This window comes from Hevea brasiliensis, chromosome 18 (assembly GCF_030052815.1).
Source record: "Hevea brasiliensis isolate MT/VB/25A 57/8 chromosome 18, ASM3005281v1, whole genome shotgun sequence".
NCBI classification, from domain to species: Eukaryota; Viridiplantae; Streptophyta; class Magnoliopsida; order Malpighiales; family Euphorbiaceae; genus Hevea; species Hevea brasiliensis.
Window position 1 is genome coordinate 34059900 of NC_079510.1, and position 18812 is coordinate 34078711.

Below are 18812 nucleotides of genomic sequence, written 5' to 3' on the forward strand. Positions count from 1 at the left end.
GAGACTAAATGCCGAGGAAAAGGCTGTAGTTTAGGAGATCCAAATGATGGTTTGGTTAGACAAAATATCAATCAAGGCTTTGCTTAATATTGAGTCCCAATGGTGGTCTTCCATCTATGTGGCTGGGGACTCGATGTCTGTTAAACATTACAACAATATCCCAATCGAAGGTAAAAACTTAACTCTTGATTTATGATTTTTGATATTTACTGATATTTCTTTCTCCATGCAAAGACATCAAGCTGAGCCAAGAATGTTGTGGAATTGATCAGGAAGAAGAAAAGGGCCAAGGCTTGTCCTACTGGGGGACTCTCCACTCTTCCATCACCAAAAAAACTAAGGCAACTGGACCGTTGGTTTCTCTAGCTAAGGGTGGTCAGCAGGTGATTCCTCTAGCTATAGAAATAAGAGCTGATGATGTTCGCCTATAACTTCTCAACCTGCTACTCAGCAGTTCACCTAACAGCTTCTGTCTGGGCGGTCAGTGGTTAAAAATTTTAAGCTCATTGCTTGGTTTTCTGAGAGATATACTTTCCCTATCGACCAAGCTCACCTTGACCTTAATGATGACAATGAGCTCACCCTTGGAGCCGTGACTCTGTAAATAGAGCAAATAGCTTATACTCAGCTGCTCTATGAGCGTAATCAAGCTTTAAAGGGGCATGCCGATACTCAGGAAACATAAATTGCTATATTGACTGAGTCAGTCTTTACCTCTAAAAGAAAATTCAAGAGCAAGAGGGTGAGCTCCAAAAGTTACAAGAAGAGGTGAGGAGTCTTAAGGCTGAGTTAGAGTCATGCCCAGGCAGAGCAAACTAATATGAAGAAAAAGATTAAAGAATAAGAGACTGAGCTCACTGCCACCGATGAGCATTTGGCTAACATTTATGTCAAAGCTCAAAATGACATTATAGTTGAACTTTAGAGCTGCTATTTGGGGGATGATTTCTCCTGGGTAAATACTCTCGGTGGAGGTGAAGTGGGGGATGAAGGGATGGTAGAGGATGTAACTGGATAGGGGGATGGGAATGAAGTAGGTCCCTCTGCCTGAACTTTTTATAAAAAAAAAAAAATTTATATGAATGAATAGCCAGCTTTCTTTTTTGTTCATCTCTACTGTTACATGTGATTTGGTGAGTAATGATATAATAATGAATGTTTGAACCCACAGGCCAAGCGAAGTTACCGATAATTACATGGTGTAGGATGATTAATAATAAATAAGAGTACTATCATAATTTTTCAAAATAAAAAATGTTTAGACTTTTAATCTGAATAAATGACAATGAGTTTTCTATTCATTGCATCCATATCAGTGCAAAGGATGATAAATAACCTAACACTTTAATTTTGGAAAAATAATTCATAATTACTTGGCAATTCGGTTATATAGATGGGTGTATTGTTGCCAACATCACTGTTTGATGGGCTGGATCATAGATGAGCTAAGCTCCCTTAACTAATCTAGCCTGGTAGACTAACGTAATGGACACCCTTAATTATTTAGTCTGGCGAATTATCACCGTGGATGAGCTAAACACCCTTTATCTATTTAGCATGGGGGACTATCGCCGTAAATGGGTTAAGCACCCTTTGTTTAACTTAGAGGACTATCGCTGTGAATGGGCTAAGCATCCTTAATTTATTTAGTTTGGCAGACTATTGCCATAGATGAGCTAAGCACCATTGATTTTAGAAAGTTAACTAAGGAATTCTTTTATTGATAGTATTTGCAAAGATTATAAATATTCCAAGCTCGAGATAGTATTTTCCCATTTGTCTCAGCTAGTTTATAGGTCCCTGGACAAATAACTTTGGAAATAATAAAAGGTCTAACCTAGTTGTGTTCTAGCTTTCCTGCCTTTGCTAATCCTCCTGTGATGTCATCTCTTTTAAGAACTAAGTCTCTGACCATAAATGCTCATTTTTTTACTTTCCTACTGTACATACTGATCATTTTTTGCCTATACCATGCAATCTGAATAAAGGGTATTTCTCTCAGCTCTTCTGATGCATTGAGATTAAATCATAGATCTTCCTTTTGTGAAGCTTCCTCATGGTGCTCTGTTCGAGTTGAAGGAACATTGACTTCTGCTGGTATTACTGCCTCTGAATCATATGCAAGTGAAAATGGCATTTCTCTTGTTGTTGATCTTGGTATAGTTCGATAGGCCCATAAGACATTCGAAAGATGGTTAGGCCATACTCCTTTTGCTTCTCCTAGTCATCTTTTCAGTCTATAAAGAATTGTTTAGTTCGTGACTTTGGTCATTTCATTTGTCTGAGGGTGATAAGTCGAGGTGAAACGAAAGTCAATCCCCCACTCAATACATAGCTTTCTGAATTTTTCATTAGCGAACTATGTGCTGTTATTTTTTATGATGATTTTAGAAACTCCAAACCTACAGAAAATATTCTCTCTGTTGAAGGTGATTGCTTGGTCTGCTAATACATGCTATGATACTTCGGCTTCTGGCCATTTAGTGAAGCGATCGATGGCAACAATAACGTATTTGCGGGATCCTGATGCTATGGAAAATTTGGTAAAGTGATTGGTGGCAAGCCATTGGAAGTTTTGGATTGATTCAGACCTAAGGCATTGGTACCATTTTTGTGTCGGCCTGGTCAATGTTGTTGGAAATGCCCAACACAAGTGGTAGTCATTCTGTAGACCCTTATTTTGTGATGAGTATGTGCATTGAGGCTGTGGGAAACCCGATGATGAAAAACTATATGACTGTAAGATGTAATTAGAGACATGGAGCTGAATTATTAATTCTGTGGCATGATCTTAAAAAAAATAATAATAATATGTTTTTTTAGAAAATTAATTTAATTAAATCTAAATAAAATTTTGTTTTGTTTAAATTTAATATGGGTAGTTCTTAAATGGATCTAATTAAGTTTAATTAGGCCCCATGGGCCTAAGAAAGCCTAGTTAAGAATTTTAAATAGGACTTATTTAATTTATTTTATAAAAATTAAAAAAAGAAAATATCTCTCTCTCCCTTGGCCCAACTCTCTTCCTCAATCCCTATTGGTGCCACTCCCTTTTTCTCTCTTTCTATTGGCTGGAACACCTCACCTATATCTCTATCTCACCCAAATTTCTCAATCCCAGTTGTTTAAGTTATCTGAACCTTATCACACTAGGACTCCAAATCCTACCACATTCTCTTCCTCACTCCCTATTGGTGCCTTCCTTCTTTCCCTGTCTTCCTATTGGTTGAAACACCTCACCCATATCACAGTCTCACTCAAATTCCCCAATCCCAGTTATTTAAGTTATCTGAACTTTATCACCCTAGGACTCTAAACCCTATCACACCTCTCTCCCAAAATCCTATTAATACCCTAATGAGAAAGAAGAAAAGGGGGGAAAGATTGAGTGACAATTCAGAGCTATTTAGAGATATTTTAGAGCTATAGAAATTTAGAGATATTCAAAACTCGTTTAGTTCTTTCTTATTTTTTCTTTTCTTTAAGAAGATTTTCATACAAGATTTCTGAAACGTTAGTTTTTATTGTTTTCTTTTCAAGATATATGTCTCGTAATATTTAATTCTATGTTCTTTGTCTTCAATTTATCTTGTATGTTCATGTGGATCATGTAATCATGTTTAATTTGAAGGGATAAACAACTCTGCACATATTCAGTTTTCTGTCTCTCACATTTTTATTATTTTTTGTTATCTTCTGAATCTGTAAAAAATTTGAAAAAATTATATTCATATTATATATGAAATTCTATTAATTTTAGGCTCAAGAATCACTAAAAAAGCTTTAATATTTTGTAAGTTATGGCTGTTTGAAATTAGGGTTCTTGTAAAATCTAATTTGCAGGATACCCAATTTGTGGAGCCCATATATCCCTTCATTCTTAATATTTTTGTGTAAATCTGATGTCTAAAATTAAGTTTGGAATCTTGTGAATCTTTTTCAATTAGTTTCGCATTTATATTTATTATGGTTGGTGAGTTATGAATTTTACAAAAAATTAGTGCGATTCTGTCATTAGGAAAATTTACGATTTGTATAGATTATTTGGCTAGAATTTTGTTTAATCTGTGAATTTTAGGATGTTTATGATGTTTTGGCTATCTTCTGTAATTTTTTATGATTTTTAGGTGTGTCTAACTATTTTTCAAAAATTAAATTTTTTGCTACTGTCAATCCGTCAGAATCTGAGAATTGTATATTTATGTATGTTCTTGTGTGTTCTTGAGTTCTAATTAATATTTGATTTATTTTTCTGAGTTCTCTTAATTCAAAAAGTGTTATTAAGTATTTGGATCATGTTAGAATACCTAGACCATTAGGTAGTTGTAATTGATTAGGAATTTTAATCTCTTTAGGAGACTAGAATTAGGATCCAATATGAATTGTTATTAGTATAGTTTTATTTTCTTTATTTCCTTTATTTTCTTTAGTTTCTTTATTTTTTTATTACAAACAAAATTGGTAAGTAGCCCTAAGGTAAGTACCAAAGAGGGCATTTGCGTGGAGCTTACATGGAGCTAAACGGGAGTAAGCCAGGGATATCATTGCCATACTAGAAGAGAATGCCCTTTTTTAAGGGTAGCCTGCCCTAATGGCAACTGCAATTATCAACAAGTAAGTAGTCATAAACTCCTAAAATAATTATTGGCAAGAAAATGTAGTAATAATAGGATTTTTATTTGGTAAATTAAAATTAACTTTGTTTTTAATTTAATTGACTTTTGCATGTAATTAATTTAAATAAGTATTTGGTAAATTAAAATTAATCTTGTTTGTAAATTAAACTAACTTTGGCATGTAAAATAAATTTAATTTAATACTTGATAATTGTAAAATAAATTTACATGTTACAAATCTTTATTAGGTTGTGATTGTTTGGGCTTTATGCGATATTAGAATAAATTACACATGTACATAATTAATTTAGTTTAATTATCCTTAGTGCAACTTAGTGAAAAATTAATTAATTAGGTTAAATAGAAACTTAGGGTTATTTGAAATTGAATTTGTTTGTAAATTAAATTCTTAATAATGAATTAATTTTAGTCATCTGGTAAATATCATTTAACTAATTAGCAATCCCATAGATAGGAATTACTAGTGCATGAAAAATGTTTGTAAACAACAACCTTTTTGTGAATTACTTGCGTATGTAGGACTAGAATTGCATTTTTAGGATAAATTCTAATTGAGGAATAATAAACAAGACTTATAGAAACATTAGTAGAGGACTGACACTCGAATTAACGAGGTTAGACCAGGCATAAGGGGTGCCTAACACCTTCCCTTTATGTACCCATTATCTCGAACCTAGTCATTGGGCTATGGTAATGACGGTTGTGAAAACTCTGCAAAGAGTAAGTTGCCATCCATGACCCTCAGAAGAAACACTGAATATGTCCTAGTTGTTACTCGAGTGGCAACTTTTGTCTATTTATGCCTTTGTGGCATAAATCCTTAGTACCATGGTAGTGTTATGGGAAGACGGTACTTACCAGTGATTTGATTCTATTGGGATTATATGAAGTGCATGTCTAGGAAATGCTGTCTAAGGCGGTGGTACTTAAGTGAGACCATTGTGACTCCACCATCTTTCCTGGGCATTACCTGGTGCATTTTATATAATTCTAGTGGATGATTTTTTGCCTCATGTCCCTCCGCTCTTACAATTTGGCAGCTCCACTGGAGACTAAATGGATAGTTACTCCAACATGTTTCTATTAGTCTAATATTATTCATCTGTTAAACTTTTTGTATTGCACTACACTATCACACAGATCACCCTTACCCTTTTAAGCATCGCTAGTACTAGTCAAGGAGACCATAGCTCTACTCGAGCTATGATGAATTGGTGAATGCTAGTACCCCATGTCTATACCTTCGAGCATATAAAAGAGCCAAAGCTCCGACCGTTGTGCTTAATGGACAAGCTCTCACATGGGTGACCCTTTTCCTACCCAGTGAAGCCCATGAGCTATAGATTTTAGCCCTAGCTACCCATAGATTTTTGTTGTGCTAGATTTATAACCTTACTATTAAAACCATAAGTTCTAGTGGTAGTTGAGATGAACCTAGGCCTATGCGTAAACCCAATGTGTGTGTAGGCCTAAGTCCATTTCAAAACCCATGTTAAGCAAAAGGATGCTTACTTATGGTTAAACTTTAAGGATATAAATCCTTTATTTGTGAGGAAATGATCGTCCTGGACCACACCCTGTTGGTGTGTCTACTGTACCATAGCCTAGGATAGAATTTTTTTTCCTACACTGCACGTGAGAGTTGAAAGTATAAGGAGGCGAAGATTCAGTTATGGAGATGTTTTTTTTCAGTTTTGATTTAGTTTTTGATCCGTCTTTAGTTCAGCTTATCTAGTTTGGTTTTGGTTTAGTTTTAGTTCTATTGGTATGGTTTGGTTTTGGTTTTGGTTTTGTAAAGGTAAAGGCAAAAAAAAAAAAAGAGAAAAAATGGTCCATTCATGCATTGCATTCATGTACATAGCATCCTTAGGTTAACCCTTAAATCCTTTTTTTTTTTTAGCAAACATAGCCTCGAAACACACCAAAGAGACTTCCGATTAGATCACTTGGGTTAGGGAAGAGAAGAGAGAAGTAAGGGTTTCATCTATCCTACTTAAGATAGAAGAAACTATGGCCATGCTTGATGAAACCTTGAATGCCAAGATGTTTGAGTTGAAAGAGAAAATTGTGGTCAATTTTAGAAAGAGGACTCGAGGTAGGCCAATTAAGTGACATTAAAGTTATTGAGGTTTAAATTGTATCTTGCACCCCAAGGAAAATTTTCTAATTCAACTAACCCTTATTCATAGTTTTCGAGCGTCTAAAAGCTCAAAAACCTCCTGCAGCTCTTAGCACCCAGACCACTACCAAATCTACTCCCACTGAGCTATGATATCAACCAATATTGCCAGTTCTACCAAACCCATGGTCATAACACCAACTGATGCTTCCAACCTAAGCATAATATCTAAGACCTAATTAATGCCAAAAAGATATCTGACCCAAAAAAAAACTGACCAAACACTCATATTAGCCCTATGCCTAACCAAATTTTTCACCTCCACTAAGTCTCTACATGATCTCCACCACCTCAAATAACCTTAACATAATTATTGACTTTATCCAACCCACTCAAAAGCCTAATAAACCTCAGTCTATAATGATTCTTGACATTTGTGATAATTTTAGCTATGATGAGAGTCCTTTGGATGTTTGGACCGATTTTGATGAGGAGGTAGTTGCATTATAAGTAAATGGTTCAGCTCCGCCAATGTTTGGTTTCAAGTAGCTGGGATCTATGAAAACTAAATGGATCTAAAAGTGGCTACTGTGAAGAAAGGGATGAAGTTTTTTCCTGGCATGGGCCTAGGAAAAAGTATAGATGGCCTGGTGACTTTTCTTGAGATAAATGGGCAGATCACGGGGTATGATTTGGGCTATGAGACAACTAAATAGGAAGAAGAGCCAAAGCCACCTAAGTTCTTGAAAGAGGAGGGCAATTACCTAAACCTATGATTAGGGGTTACCACATGTGAAAGAGCTAGAATAGAAAATCAGCACCATGATCTAAGGACTGCATGGAAAGCTAAGCACCTAAAGCTATACCCCTAAGTTTGATTATGTCTTTTGTAATGCTCATAGTTATGATACTGATGTTTTCATTTTTGATGTACTTGATGAAGATTTCAAGGCAAAGATCAATAACACGGCCAATCTTTTTGCTTACTTATTTGATGTTTATTCTAATCGGCATATGCATAGCATTCATAATCATTTAAAATCTATTTATGTTAATGCATCAAAATCGATCTCTATTAATTTGGGTACATCAGATAATCCTAAAGACATTAAGTTAGCTGAAGATTTAACCCAAGAAGAAAGAGATAGATTTATAGCCTTATTAAAAAAGTACCAAGAAGCATTTGCCTGGTCTTATAAAGATGTGTCGGGAATTGACCGAGACATAGTACAACACAAGATTCCTACAAATCTGAATATGAGGCCTACATTTGTGGCCTAGAAGTATTGATAAATGTTAGGGCAAAGAAAAAGAAAAGGTAATTGGAGATTTGATGCTAGTGGTCTCTTATATTAAAGTTGAATGGGAATTAAAGGAAGGAAAATTGAGGTCATACTTGGGATATATAAAGAAATTATTGGATAATTTCTGATAAGGTGACCATGAAGCACATGCCTTGAGCTTAGAATAAGATGATCGATTTCCAAGCCGCATTGGTGTCCCTATAAGAAAAGGGTGATCAAAAGTTGACTTAGTTAGTTATCCTAATGAGGAATAAAACTTCATGCTATGAAGATTAGTAGTAGTACATGTGGACCTAGAGGGTGAAGAAAAATGGTATGTAGACATAATGAGGTATCTGGAAATGAGAGAATACCAGCAATCAGCCAATAAAAGAGATAGAGCAACAATTCTTAGATTAGCCACTCAATTTACTTTAGCTGGGAGGCAACTTTACAAACTCTTTTATGTGATAGAGAAATAGGCTGAGCAAATAATGAAAGAAGTAAATGCAAGAATGTGTAGTCCCCATATGAATGGAAAGGTTCTAGTTGGGAAAAAAATGTTCAAAACATATAAGGATTGGCTTGAAAAAAAAAAAACTCCCTTATGTTCTTTAAGGTTATGGCACTACTACAAGAACATCCACGGGGGCAACCCCATTCTCTTTAGTGTATGGGACTGAAGCAGTGCTACCCATTGGGCTGGAGGTCAAATCCTTGAGAGTGATACTAGAAGCCAAGATCCCAAAAAATGAGTAGGCCCAGAAAAGATATGAAAAACTAGCCTTAATTGATGAGAAGAGGATGCGAGCCTTGTATCATATGCAGGCTTATCAAAGGAAGATAGCCAGGGCCTTTAATAAGAAGGTGAAGCTAAGAAAGTTCAAAAAGAGAGACATGGTTTTGCAATAAGCTCAACCCATCCCTTTTGATCCAAGAGGAAAGTTTAAGCCAAACTGGGATGGTCCATACATAGTCAAAAAGATCTTGTCAGGAGGTGCTATAAGAATATCAGACCTAGATGGGAATGAATTTTAAGAACTAGTCAACTTGGACAGGCTCAAATGGTACTTTGTGTGAGATAGATCCGCTAGGCTGAAACCTACAAAAGGCGGTCCGGGCAAAAGTAAGGGTAAAAAAAAAAATGCTAGATGGAAAACTTGCAAAAGGCGATCTAGGCAAAAGGAGAGATGAGAGAAGATCTAGATGGAAAACTTGAAAAGGCCATTCAGCAGGTTATAAAGCTTATTTCTAACTTCGGAAGTTTGGAAACTTGGCAAAACTAAATGTAAGAGGGAGTAATTGTGTACTTGAATAAATAAAGAAGTTTTTATTGCATTAACTAGAAATAGTTTTTATTTAATTATGATTGTGAATGTTTGTGTCTTGAGAGACACATCAAATGATTAAGTAATTGAACTGCATTGTTTTGATTTAGCCTATGTCTTTTGAGCATGACAGAATAGGTACTTGATATGAATGCCCTGGAGATTATCTAATTTCAAAAAAAAAAAAAGAAAAAGAAAAAAGAGAGCTCGCTAAGTGGAAAACCCGAAAGGGCCGCTTAGGCAAAAGTTAGAGCAAGCCCACTGAAATGAAACCCGAAAGGAAATTTCAGGCAAAAGTTAAGGCACAAAGAATTGAGTTCATGAAAGAGAAATGAGTCAAGGTAGAAACCATGGGGGGAGAGAAGAAAAAGAAAAATCAGAGAGAAATTGTATTGTGACCTTAAGGAAGTCTTTTTGGTGAACACTTTTCCTCAAAAATTTTGAGGCTAAAAGAAAGTTTTGCAAAAAGAGGTTCCTCAGAGGACTAAGTTTTTGGAATCTCTAGCAAAATCAGCATGGCCATGATAGGAAGTAGCATACAAGAAGTATAAAAATCAGAGAGAGTTTTGAGACCTAGTCATGCCAATTTTTTAAATCATGAATTAGATATTTTGTGGTAAGTCCTTAGACATTGTTTAGGGCACATGACATAGTTGTGTAAGGCGTAGAAGAACATGCATCAATATGTTACCTGTAGGTGTATAAGGCATAGAAGAATATGCATCACCATAGTTTTAAGTGTCGAACTACGAGGGGGTCTGATTCTTCCTTAGGATAACTAGGGGGATACGTAGGTAGTTAAGGACAGCAGTCCTAAATACGAACCGGCAATATTTAATGATAGATGTTTTTTAGTAAGTCCTTAGACGTTGTTTAGGGCGCATAGTATAGTTGTGTAAGGCGTAGAAGAGCACACATCAACATGTCACCTGTAGGTGTGTAAGGCATAGAAAAACATGCATCACCATAGTTTCAAGTATCGAACTATGAGGGGGTCTGATTCTTCCTCAGGATAGCGAGGGGGATACATAGGTAGTTTAGGACCGAGGTCCTGAATACAAACCCACAATAGTTCATGACAAATATTTTTTTTTAAGTCCTTAGACGTTGTTTATGGCATATGTCATAGTTGTGTAAGGCGTAGAAGAACATGTATCAACATGTCACCTATAGGTGTGTAAGGCGTAGAAGAACATGCATCACTATAGTTTCAAATGTCGAACTACGAGTGGATCTGATTCTTCCTCAAGATAGCGAGGGGAATATGTAGGTAGTTTAGGACCGTGGTCCTAAATACGAATCCACAACATTTCAAATCACACAGTTGTCATTGTCATGAGACCGTAGCTAGTCTCATGACGTAGAGTGTATCGACAGAGCAAGATGCACTTGATTTTCACATGACATAGTTATCACGGTTATGAGACCGTAGCTAGTCTTATAACATAGAGTATGTTGACTGAGCAAGATGTACTCGATCCTTATAGCCAATGTTTCATAGTTATTAGAAGATTGAGTTTCACTTTGACAAAACTTGAGCAATGCTTTCTCATTTGTTGTCCCAAAATAGTCCAAGAGGGGGGTGAATTGGACTTTAACAATTTTTCGGCCCTTGCTTGTAGCCTAATGAAAAATTGTGGCTTTGTTCAACTAGGTGCTCCTTTATATATAATGAAAGTAATATGTGTTTCAATAATGTATCCCTAAATTGCAATTCAAGCTTTAACCAATATTTATAGCAATTTTTAACATAACATGCATCACAAAATATTTAACTAATTTCTCAACTTACTCAATATATCCTCAAGTATATCAACTCAATCTATTCAATCAACATTCAATATCATGTATAAAAATTAAATTGCACAAAAGTAAGGAGGTCAAGGTTAGAGAGATCAAACACAATAATTGTTATAGTGGTTCGGCTTAACTAGCCTACATCCACTCTCTCAAAGAACCCTCTTTGAGTCTTCTCTCCACTATTTGCTCTTTTAAAGGCAAGAGACCAAAAGCCCTTTACAACTTTTCAACACCAAGCTTTTTCCAAGGTAGCTTGAACCCTTGACAAGTGCTATCTCAAGCACTCACACTCTCAAGCTTCAATAGGTGATTGTACAACCTCTCTTATATGCAACTTAATGTTTTAACACTCACTCTTACTCAATACAAATCAAACTATAAAGAAGAGATGAGTTGATTTGCCAATGGTAGCTCAAAGACTTTAAAGCTCTTGAATGAAAGCAATAAATAAAAAATCAAGGTTGGAGTTCAAATGTAAGCTTTCATCAAGTGTAAAATGAAGTAAAGAAAGTGTATTTATAGTCCCAAATCATTTTAAACCGTTTGAAACCTTTTTGAAATGTTATACACTCTGTTCTAGGCGAAATAGCCGTTATTTTGTCTCTTTGTGCGAAGATAAGCAACTCTGATCATTTAGCAAACTAATGAAATTTTGGCAACAGTAGTAAACTAGTTAGTAAACTAATGCTTTAGCAAACACATTAGCAAACTAATATTTTAGCAAACAAGTTAGCAAACTAATTTACCAGATGCCTGTTTCAAATTGTAATCTTAAACAAATGATTTTAGACCTTAAGAAAAATATATATATACTCCAATAGTAATATCCAAGGTCATGATGAGAGAGACTTTTATAAAATAATTAAAAGATAAAATTTCATTTTTGAGCTCCATTTGACTAAACTTTCATCTATTCTTTTTATACAAGTCTTAAGACTCAATTTCTAACTCTATGACTTTCATACCTTTACTTTGAGTCTTGGCTTACATAATCTTGTTCTTTCTCATCTTGGATTTGTCTTGAGATGCCTTTGAGTATTCTTCCTCCTTAGATGCAACTTCAAAGATTCTTTATGAATAAGAGAAAGAATCTACACATCACTTTAAAAGTTGGGTTAGATAGATTCTATTTGAGTTTTGTTATCATCAAAATCAATGCTCATTTTGAGCTACACGGGGTCAACATCATTGATTTCAACTTTTGCCAAAGTGGGGGACAAACTATAAACCCTTATTTTGTGATGAGTATGTGCATTGAGGCTGTGAGAAACCCGATAATGAAAAATTATATGACTGTAAGATATAATTGGAGGCATGGAGCTGAATTATTAATTTCGTGGTATGATCTTAAAATAATAATAATAATAATAATAATAATAATAATATTTTTTTTAGAAAATTAATTTAATTAAATCTAAATAAAATTTTGTTTTGTTTAAATTTAATATGGGTAGTTCTTAAATTGATCTAATTAAGTTTAATTGAGCCCCATGAGCCTAAGAAAGCCTAGTTAGGAATTTTAAATAGAACCCATTTAATTTATTTTCTGAAAATTAAAATAAAAAAATATCTCCCTCTCCCTTGGCCCCACTCTCTTCCTCAATTCCTATTGGTGCCACCCCCTTTTCCTCTCTTTCTATTGGTTGGAACACCTCACCTATATCTCTGTCTCGCCCAAATTCCTCAATCTCAGTTGTTTAAGTTATCTGAACCTTATCACACTAGGACTCCAAATCCTACCACACTCTCTTCCTCACTCCCTATTAGTGCCTTCCTTTTTTCTCTGTCTTCCTATTGGTTGAAACACCTCACCCATATCCTAGTCTCACTCAAATTCCCCAATCCCAGTTATTTAAGTTATCTGAACTTTATCACCCTAGAACTCCAAACCCTATCACACCTCTCTCCCAAAATCCTATAAATATCCTAATGAGAAAGAAGAAAAGGGAGGGAAAGATTGAAAGAAAATTCAAAGCTATTTAGAAATATTTTAGAGCTATAGGAAATTTAGAGATATTCAAAACTCGTTTAATTCTTTCTTATTTTTTCTTTTCTTCAAAAAGATTTTTATACAAGATTTCTGAAATATTAGTTTTTGTTATTTTCTTTTTAAGATCTATGCCACGTAATGTTTAATTATATGTTCTTTGTCTTCAATTTATCTTGTATGTTCATGTGGATCATGTAATCATATTTAATTTGAGGGGATAAACAACTCTGCACATATTCAGTTTTCTATCTTTCATGTTTTTATTATTTTTTGTTATCTTTTGAATCTGTAAAAAATTTGAAAAAACTATATTCATATTTTATACGAAATTCTATTAGTTTTAGGCTTAAGAATCACTAAAAAAGATTTAATATTTTATAAGTTATGGCTGTTTAAAGTTAGGGTTCTTGTAAAATCTTATTTGCAGGATACCGGACTTGTGGAGCCTATATCTCCCTTGATTCTTAATATTTTTGTGTAAATCTGATGTCTAAAATTAAGTTTGGAATCTTTGAATCTTTTCCAATTAGTTTCGCATTTATATTTGTTCTGGTTGGTGAATTATGAATTTTACAAAAAAAGTAGTGCGATTCTGTTATTAGGAAAATTTACGATTTGTGTAGATTGTTTAGCTAGGGTTTTGTTTAATCTATGAATTTTAGGATGTTCTATGATGTTTTGGCTATCTCTTATAATTTTTTCATGATTTTTAGGCGTATCAAACTATTTTTCAAAAATTAAATTTCTTGCTACTATCAATCTGTCAGAATCTGAGAATTGTATATTTATGTATGTTCTTGTGTGTTCTTGAGTTCTAATTAATATTTGATTTATTTTTCTGAGTTCTCTTAATTCAAAAAGTGTTATGAAGTATTTGGATCATGTTAGAAGACCTAGACCATTAGGTAGTTGTAATTGATTAGGAATTTAATCTCTTTAGGAGACTAGAATTAGGATCCAATGTGAATTGTTATTAGTATTTTCTTTATTTCCTTTATTTTCTTTAGTTTCTTTATTTTTTTGTTACAAACAAAATTAGTAAGTAGCCCTAAGGTAAGTACCAAAGAGGGCATTTGCGTGGAGGTTACATGGAGCTAAATAGGAGTAAGCCAGGGATATCATTGCCAAACTAGAAGAGAAGATCCTTTTTTATGGGTAGCTTGCCTCAATGGCAACTGCAATTATCAACAAGTAAGTAGCCCTAAACTCCTAAAATAATTATTGGCATGAAAATGTAGTAATAATAGGATTTTTATTTGGTAAATTAAAATTAACTTTGTTTTTAATTTAACTGACTTTTGCATGTAATTAATTTAAATAAGTATTTGGTAAATTAAAATTAATCTTGTTTGTAAATTAAACTAATATTGGCATGTAAAATAAATTTAATTTAATACTTGATAATTGTAAAATAAATTTACATGTTAGAAATTTTTATTAGGTTGTGATTGTTTAGGCTTTATGTGATATTAAAATAAATTACACATGTACATAATTAATTTAGTTTAATTATCCTTAGGGCAACTTGGTGAAAAATTAATTAATTAGGTTAAATAGAAACTTAGGGTTATTTGAAATTGAATTTGTTTGTAAATTAAATTCTCAATAATGAATTAATTTTAATCATCTAGTAAATATCATTTAAATAATTAACAACCCCACAGATAGGAATTACTTGTGCATGAAAACTATTTGTAAACAATAACCCTTTTGTGAATTACTTGCGTGTGTAGGACTAGAATTGCATTTTTAGGATAAATTTTAATTGAGGAATAATAAACAATACTTTTAGAAATATTAGTAGATGACTGGCACTCGAATTAACGAGGTTAGACCAGGCGTAAGGGGTGCCTAACACCTTCCCTTTACGTACTCATGATCTCGAACCTAGACGTTGGGCTATGGTAATGACGGTTGTAGAAACTCTACAAGGAGTAAGTTGCCATCCATGACCCTCGGAAGAAACACTGAATATGTCCCGGTTATTACTCGGGTGGTGACTCCTGTTTATCTATACTTTTGTGGCATAAATCCTTAGTACCGTGATAGTGTTATGGGAAGACGGTACTTACCGGTGGTTTGATTCTATTAAGATTATATAAAGTGCATGTCTAGAAAATGTTGTCTAAGGAGGTGGTATTTAAGTGAGACCATTGTGACTCCACCATCTTTCCTGGTGCATTACCTGGTGCATTTTATATAATTCTAGTGGATGATATTTCGCCTCACGCCCCTCTGCTCTTACACATTCACATCATTGTTGTTCGAAAGTTCACCACATGGCTCTTTAGGTCCGTTACGAGTAATTTAAACTTTAGTGAGAACTGTTTAGCTAAGATTGGCCCGAATAATGGAGACTCATCTTGCATTCCAAACTTTTCCTTCTCTACTTGTTTTTGATACCTCTATACTGCTTTTACCAATCCCCAATTTACCTTCAGTTACGGTGATTTGTCAAACCGCTCTTCTTATTCACTCACTGTGATCTACTCATTTTTCCCTCCTAAATTATTTATTGGCTGAGTGATCTCCTATTTGGTTTCTTTATTTTCGACTAGATATGCCTTCATGGAAGGAGTTCTTACAACTTTTCCTGTTTCTAAGGTAGGCGTCCCTAGTGGGGCATTGGTCCCTAGGATCAACCCTTTAAGAAAGGCAATTTGCATCTCTTGGATGTGTTGGTACACCTGCTCTGGTGTCATTCTTTAAAACAAGTTTTGCTAATCTTAGATGACAGTGTTGTGTGGTGGAATTTGAGCACCAAATGGAATCATGGGTGTAGCCAGATTATAAGTCATTATTGTTACAGGCAGGTCTTCTCCCAGTGTAGGGGTGATGGAGATGATACTTTTGCTAGAAGTCCTTAAATCTGTAGCCATTAGGATGACAAAAAACCACAAACAATGAAAAGTAATTAGGACCAAGAATCAAAACTTGTTGGTAGCACGAAAAATGTTGAAAGGAAGAAAATGAATTCAAATGCAGGTTCTCAGCTAGTGATTTGAGGTTTTCCACATATGGCACCACTGATACTACCCAAAGTTCCGAAGGTCTAGTCCTAAAGCCACGTAAGCCTGTAATAAAGAGAAAAGATGAGGTGGGTGGCCTTTTAGTAAGCCACTTTGACGCTGAAGTGAGATAATTGGATATGAGAATATGAGAAAAAACTATAAGGAGATTTTAAGAATGAGAATATGCATACCTTATTTTTGGTTACTTGATTGGTATTTATAGACCTTTTAGGGAGATAGCCGTTGTTTTGTTTATAGAGATAATCTCAGCTAATATATCAAGATTATCTCCATGAAATCCTCTCTTGCTTCATTACTGGCATGACTATTGCTAGATACATGAGATCTGATCTTGCTTAATTACTGGCATGATTATTGCTTGGTGCATTTTTTGCTTGCCTTATTGGGCAATCAACGGTATTTTGTTTGGTCTTATTTTTGTCCCATGATCCTTTGACCAGTATTCGTCCTTTCTGACTGCCACGCTGGATATTTCTGTGGAGTTAACTATTTGACTCGAATTTTTAGGTGTGTGGTATCATACAGGTTAATGCTTTTATGTCTTAGCACTTGTTTTTACATTTCAGTTATCACCTGTCGTTGTTCTTGCTGTTAATCTCATGCCACATTGAAATGATTTAGATTTGTCATGTATAACCTAGTTTTCAAAGTGAGGAGCTTCAGTTTTACACTTAGCTTGAACCATTGATCTTAGGACTTAAAATAACTCCCTTTAAGTCCAAATTATGAGTCAGCAATTGGGAATTCACATTCATTTCCCAGGGCTTGTTTTATACTTTGTTCATCCATTGTTTTGCACTGCAGGAATGTTGTTTCATTTGGTGATGGGCTACCTATTGAAGGTAGTGGCATCCCCTACTTTTATTTGACAACTCTTGATCTAACTGCAAGAAATGCATTGACAGACCACTGGTCTTCACTCACAATGAGTGAATACCCTATCGGAACTTGCGGCAAGAAAGACCTTGAGAGCCCCACTTATGCAAAAACTACCCTGACTGGAAAAGTATTTCCCAACAGAAAATGACCTGTTGTAATTTTTATTTGGTTTTAGTATAGAACAATGAATCAGCTGTGGCATAAGGTGCCTAATAACTATTTGTGAGAAGATTATTTTGCTAATACTGCCACATGTACACATATATCACAGGCATCTTAATACTTTTTTTTTTTCTGATTCTTTTTAGATAATTTAATCTGTACTTCAAATTAAGTTAATAAGAGTAGTCAAAGGTCTACAGTTGAGAAATAACAAAAGGCAACCTCAGTATTTTACTATTTCATAGTTTTTTTTAAAGCTCTTATTCTAGTAGTTCTTTTGCCTGGGTTTATGCATGATTAACCCACAAATAGCTGATATTTAATCTCTCAATTGATCAATTAGACTCAGAATAACAAAAAATTCAATTAGACTCAGAATAACAAAAAATAAGTGAATGAAGTATTCTTTCTGCAGATTTTCTTTTCTATACAGATTATACCACCCGCCTTCTGAGCTTCTTTTGAGCACAATAAAAGAAAGAAAATCTAGGAGAAAAAAGATACTTCTTTGGATAAGCTTTTAAGTAAACATTTACACCTTTTTAGACCATAGCCTAATGCATTTCTCTTTTACAACATTTTTAATTTACAAACTGTTGGGCCCATATTTGGTTGAGTTTTGTTGAAACCGGGAAGAAAGAAGCCTACGTTGTTACGGTTCTTGTTAATGTTGCTGTTCTGCTCCTTTTTTTTCATTAAAATGTGTAGTTTATTAGATTGTTTTGGAAAGCAGTGCACCAATTATTGTTGCTTCATATGAATATGTAAGTTGAAGTTACTCGAGGGAGACTCTAGGGAAGCAGATTTTGCCTGAAGTTCCCTGTTTATGAAACATCCCGACATGGAGGGTTTACTCAAAATTTACAAAGTAGAAGCAGCCTTTTATCAATAACCTGACCGTGTGATACTGTTGACCTCCAATAATTCGCATCTGTTTGTCTTTCCATCCTCTATTCACTCAAGAGGGTCTTATATTTTTGTATGGTTGATAGGCTAGCCCAAGGGTCACAACTTCCAGTTCTTCAAATTAGACATCAGAGATGTATTTTTGATCGATTGGTTTGGTGGTCCTAAACCTCTCACATAAGATCAGTGCCTCCATCCTAAACTGTGAGTATACAAAGCAAGGATACCATGTTAAGATGCTAATTTCAGGACCATTGCATCTGCCATTATCTGAATACCCTTCTGATCTCCCTCTTGCATATTGGTTGTGCTTGTGAAATGTGTGTATAATGAATTCATAGAAGTAAAATGTGTATAATGAATCTACTGTAAAGAAGATGAGACAATTGTTGTATCATTAATATACTGCAACTATTATTCCCTAATCATATAGTCTGCTGAAAATAAGCAGAAAGAAATTGTCTGTACTCACCCGTGTATATGCAATTGATAAATAGTAAAAAGCTGTGGCATGAAATATTGATGCATGCAATTATCTTTTGTTATGTATGCAAGGATATTTGATGTTTCTTGGTGCATTTAGCAAGCTCCACAGCAAACAAGGTTGTTCTAGTCCAATATTGGAGCAAATCTGAAATTTATTCATGTTGTGTTGATCATCTTCATTTTTCCTTCC

At 34.5% G+C, this 18812-nt stretch overlaps 1 pseudogene; it reads left to right on the forward strand.

The window, feature by feature from the left end:
* LOC110655717 (uncharacterized) overlaps positions 1–18344 on the forward strand; it is a 37324-nt pseudogene extending 18980 nt beyond the window's left edge.
* The last annotated feature ends 468 nt before the right edge of the window (positions 18345–18812 follow it).